Here is a 5,826-nt window from a genome sequence, read left to right on the forward strand (position 1 = left end):
CTGGTGCAGTTTGAATATCAAGGTTTCTCCCCCCCCCCAAAAAAAAAAAAAAGAGTCGCTGTTGCTTATATACAGGCGCGTCTTAAAGTCCATAAAATGCAGTTAATTAATGAAATACAGAAATAATCACAGAGATTTTTTTAACATAATCATTGGTAATTTAATTAATTATTGACACATTTATTTATTTAATTCCACATTTAATGAATACATGAAACCTTTAATTAATTACTGACAATTTCAATTTAACATTTTCATGGTGTATTTATTTATTTATTTAATTTGGGCACTTTCAGTCCTTCATATTTATTGATAGTGAAATTATTAAGTAGACTAACATCTATAGTTGAAGTCCTTTAGAATTTTTCCAGCTCATCAAAAAAATTTATTTTATAATTATCATCTTCCACTAACTTCCAAGTTTCACGCATTTCCACAATTTTAAACAAAGATCTGAGGACGTATTGTCATCAAATGTTTGATTCCTTGCATTTCCATTACTTTTTAAAAAGAAATCGCAGACTTACAAGCATACGTTCACACAAATATTTGTTTAGAACACAAAAATGATTATTAGAGGTAATTGTAAACTGAATTCCCAAAGCAAGAGGTAAAACCTGAGTAATATTCACTAATTCATGCACTGATTAAGAAATAATGAAATAAGTTACTCACCATTGACTCAATACTCCAGTATTTTGGTCACTGGTTAGTTCTCAAGTATTTGGAGGTCTACTTTTTACTTGAGTGTTCAAGCTTAAATGTATTTTTTAATTACCTCTTTCCATACACCTAAGTAGAAATGACAAGAAAACAAAACTGAAAAGGGTGATCACAGACAAATCTTAAACACTGAAGGATTGTATTATGGTAGTGGCATTAGCTTAGGCATTTACATGATAGAAATGGTACTGGCATTAGCTTAGGCATTTACATGACAGAAATTAATCTTGAACACGTTCATTCTTGCAGCAGGTGTTAAGCATTTATTAAACAAAAAAAATGAAACTAGAAATACCGTGCACAGTAATGACAAGTGATTGTGTTTACTGGTTTTATATTGTCACGTGTATATTCATATATTACTTAGTTTAAATGTGCTGAATTCTGTAGACTTTTCACACAATTTCACTCTACATTTGTTACACACACAAACAGTCAGTCTGCATGTACAACTGATGGCAAACAACACTTCATATTCTGCCAGACAACAAAAACGAAAAAAACACATCTGCCACATAGACAGTATAGCCAAAACACAACACATTTTGTACTGCAGGGATCATTAGGACTCAACTTCAAATAACACATTTAAAGACACAGCAATTTGAGATCTTAACACATGAAATGCCATTTTTGTCTGACTGGATTCATCTTGGAACCGGGTTGAGGTTAGGAAAAGTAGCCCAGTTATCTGACTTGTACTATTTCCTGAACTCCAGAGAATTAAAGAGACTATCAGAACAAATTTAGATCAGCGTTGACTATTTATTTGAATATTTTCCTTCTTGAATATAAAAACGAACCCGCATTGAGTGCATTTCATTCATTAAGGGTTTATTCCCTCATAATTTGCATTTGCTTGGTGACTAAATTCCAAAAACACCCTGAGCCATCCATCTTCTCACAAATCTTCCCATGACTAGGTGTTTGAAGGATGGGTTATTGGTGAAGATTAGGTCTGACATATATAGTTTCTTTTTTTATTAGGATCTATAAGATTGGTATGAAATTTTAAGTTACTAATCGAAAGAGTAAAGCGCCTTTACTGTTTCACTCACAGGAAAGTGAAGCCCATTGGCTTTCTAATGATAATATTATTATGTTTCCTTAATGCTACTTTACCAATGTTTTCTTTGATGGTAAAAAATAAAAAAGTTAAGCATTGAAATTGACATCATAATGTTCAGCTGTACTTACAGCTTTGGCTTTAATTATTTTAAGAATACATTTATGATTTCCATATGTTGATTCCTGTTGACAATTGTCGTTTTGCATTGAGTTATTTTTTTAAAATATTTTCACGTTCTTGAATTATCTTATTTTCTACAGTAGATGCTAGTGGAGACATGTGAGGTTAAAAAAATGAAAAATTATGCTTTCAAAAGTGTTTTTTTTTTTTTTGCGGTTATCACCCAAAGTCAGCTGGGATAGGCTCCTTAACAGAGTTGAAGATGACAAACAATTCCCATACCGTCTCCTTCACCTAAGTATTAATGCATGAGTCTATCTTCATTTATATGCTTGTGCATTGTGAATACAATAGACAACAATTAACCTGCATAACGATAGTAACGTTGTACACCAGTGTTCATGTATTTAAGCATATTGAGTATTGGCATCTATTGAATTTCAGTTCAATTATTTATTCAGTGTCATTATAATTTGCATCAAACCATAAATCAATTAAAATGTATTATGGGCTGTGAATTAACCAATTTATCTCAAATGCAGGAAATTGCTTTCCTCAATGTTTACACATTTGCAGTAAATCAACGCTAAACACTTCTGTTTGATTGGAAATGGTTTGTCCTCAGCATTTGAATTTTGAGAGAATACGACTTTCCCAGCATGCCTAGGAGCAGTTTTAAATAGTTCAAATTTGTGTTTTACGCCACCTGGTATGGCGGCTGGACTGAGGCAGACAGAGTGAGGCTTCAGAGGATAGTCAAAACAACGCAGAGGATTATTGGCTGCCCTTTCCCTTCCCTGTCGGACATCTACACCACCCGGTGCCTCAGCAGAGCTCTTAAGATCATTAAGGACATTACACACCTCTTTGACCTGTTGCCCTCTAGCAGGCGCTACAGGTGCATCAAAACAAAGACGAACACACGGAGAAACGTTTTGAACTCTCACACACAACTACCCATAACTTGTAGAACTGCAACATCATGCTTTTTATTTATTTAAGTTCATATTTTTTTTTTTATTATTTAATAGGGCTGCACAATTTCGAAAAAAAACAAACTAATTGTGATTATTCAGTCCAATATTGCAATTACGATTCAATTTGCGGCTTTTGTATTTTACACGTTAAAATGCATTAAAATGCGACTGTTATCCGCTTCTGCTTCGACTTACTTTATTTTATACACTCTTCAACTTTTACTTTACACTTGTCTCTCACTGTCACTGATCGTGTAGTGGTACACTCGCCTGAGTTGTGTGCGGGCAGCGTGGGTTCAGTTCCCACTCAGTGACGGTGTCTATGTCTACTCTGTGACTGGCTGGCGTCCAGTTCAGGGTGTAGTGCGCCTTTTGCCCGTAGTCAGCTGGGATAGGCTCCAGCACCCTCCCGTGACCCTGTACAGGAAAGGGCGGTGTGGATAATGACATGACTTGTCTCTCATTTCCTCGCTCGCCACTGCAGCATATCCGCTCGTTTCCTCCACTGCACTTTTCCTCACGCATGCGCACACATAACATGAACGCTACTGTTAGCGATCTTAGCTTAGCACGTAAATGAGCACTAGTTGTTGTCTCCCTTTCATCTGTTTATTTTGAATCTGTTTGACGGGCATCATACTCAAATCGTGGTGGTGTTTTAAACGTTGAAATACGTTGGTCGTGTTGCCTCTGGATCTGACGCTTGTTTTATTTTTATTTTTATGCGGTTCATTTTTGTCTCATCCGCCGTACGTCCAAATAATAGACGTCGATTGCACAAGCATCTCCCTCACCTCATCTACGGCGGCAGAAGTTACTTCCATTATATCCACTTCGGTAATCGGCAATCACAGAAAAAAACAAAGGTGCACGCACTTCCTCCCTCCAATGGGCATACCGTCATCCTCACCCTCATCGACCGTTTTTCCAAGTGCGTCCACTACGTCCCCCTTCCCAAGCTGCCCACCGCGCTGGAAACAGCCAAACTCCTCACCCAACACATCTTCCGACCCCATGGCATCCCGGAGGACATCGTGTCCGACCGGGGCCCCCAGTTCGCCTCTCAGGTATGGCGGGAGTTCTGCAAGGCGGTCGGGGCCACCGCCAGCCTCTCCTCGGGCTACCACCCGCAATCCAACGGCCAGACGGAGCGGGCCAACCAGGACCTCGAAGCCGCTCTTCGGTGCGTGGTGGCCCGCAACCCGGACTCCTGGAGCGACGCCCTGCCCTGGGTCGAATACGCCCACAACTCTCTCTCCACCACGGCCACAGGTATGCCTCCCTTCATGGCATGCTTTGGATACCAACCTCCTTTGTTCAAGGACCAGGAGCATGCCGTGGCCATTCCCTCTGTCGAGGAGCACCTCCGCCGGGTCCGAGGGGTCTGGGCCGAGGTGAAGGCCGCACTCACCCGGACGGCCCAGAGGACCAAGCGCCTGGCCGACCGTCGCCGATCCCCAGCCCCGGACTACCAGCCGGGCCAGATGGTGTGGCTCTCCTCACGCGACCTCCCCCTCCAGGTTGATTCACGTAAGCTGGCTCCCCGTTTCATCGGTCCCTTCCCCATCGAAAAGATTATCAACCCGTGCTCCGTCCGGCTTAAGCTCCCCGACTCCCTCAAGATCCATCCTACCTTCCATGTCTCCCTCCTCAAGCCGGTATCCTCTAGCCCACTGAGCCCTCCGACCGTCGCCCCCCCACCCCCCTGATGATAGACGACCACCCGGCGTACACCGTATCCAAGGTCCTGGATGTGCGGCGCCGTGGCAGGGGGTTCCAATACCTCGTGGATTGGGAGGGTTACGGTCCGGAAGAGCGCTCCTGGATCCCGCGCAAGCTCTTCCTAAACGACGCCCCCATCAGGGAGTTCTACGCGCTGCACCCGGACAAGCCGGGTAGGACGCCAGGAGGCGTCCGTTGGGGGGGGGTACTGTGACGGTTCGGGTTGGGGAGGAGAGCCTGGCAGTCTCTGATTACTTGCAGGTTCGCGATCCTTCCAGCCAGGCTCTCCTCCGGAGAAAGTGGGTGTCGGCTCCGGCGCACCTGCGGCTCGTTGTCTGCAATCAACGGGCAGCATAAGAACCAGCCACGCCAGGAGCTCGACGCCGGATTATCTCGTCATCTCGTGTGGTACTGGCCCATGTCACGTCACGCTTCTCGATCGCCCGATTCCTTGTGCCCTCGTGCTTGTCTGACTTCCGTGCTCTCTGTTTCCCCGTCCAGCCGACCCGAGCCCGTCCGGACCCGCTCCTCCCGCAACCGCTCCCGAGTTCCTGCCCGGAGCTCATCCCGCCAGCGCTCTCCGCAACACGCCGTGTCCGGGCTTCCGCCGCGCCGCGTCTTCCGCACCTCCGCCTGCCCAACCGCACCTCCCGGTGCACCCCGCTCCGACGTCTGCTCGTCCGCACCTCCCGGTGCCCACCGCTCCGACGCCTGCTCGTCAGCACCTCCCGGTGCCCACCGCTCCGACGCCTGCCCGTCAGCACCTCCCGGTGCACGCCGCCCCGACGCCTGCCCGTCAGCACCTCCCGGTGCTCACCGCTGCGACGCCTGCCCGCCAGCCCCTCCCGGTGCCCGCCGTCCCGACACCTGCCTTACGGTGCTTCCCTCCGGGCTTGCCGCCCTTCCTCATTCCCCAATAAACCCTGTCTCAAACACTCCTGTCGCTCTTGGGTCCTCCTTCCCTCTCACCCGGTTCGCGCAACCGCGACACGCGTAGTGTGTTATTATCGGACTGCGCTGACTGTAGGCACCGGAGCGCAGACTAACGCGTGTTAGCCAACAACACTGATTGGCCAGCGCCATTAAGACCGAGCATTGACAATTCTGGTTGGCTAATTCATCTGTCTATCAAACGCCAAAGGTTGGGGGAGAGAGGAAAAACAATACAAAACCTCACTGTCTTCCGGTTAGATAATCGCACTACGTCAAACCTCG

The sequence above is a fragment of the Idiotropiscis lumnitzeri genome, chromosome 12, assembly GCF_059441095.1.
Source record: "Idiotropiscis lumnitzeri isolate Australia: NSW breed Sydney's pygmy pipehorse chromosome 12, RoL_Ilum_1.0, whole genome shotgun sequence".
Taxonomy (NCBI): Eukaryota; Metazoa; Chordata; class Actinopteri; order Syngnathiformes; family Syngnathidae; genus Idiotropiscis; species Idiotropiscis lumnitzeri.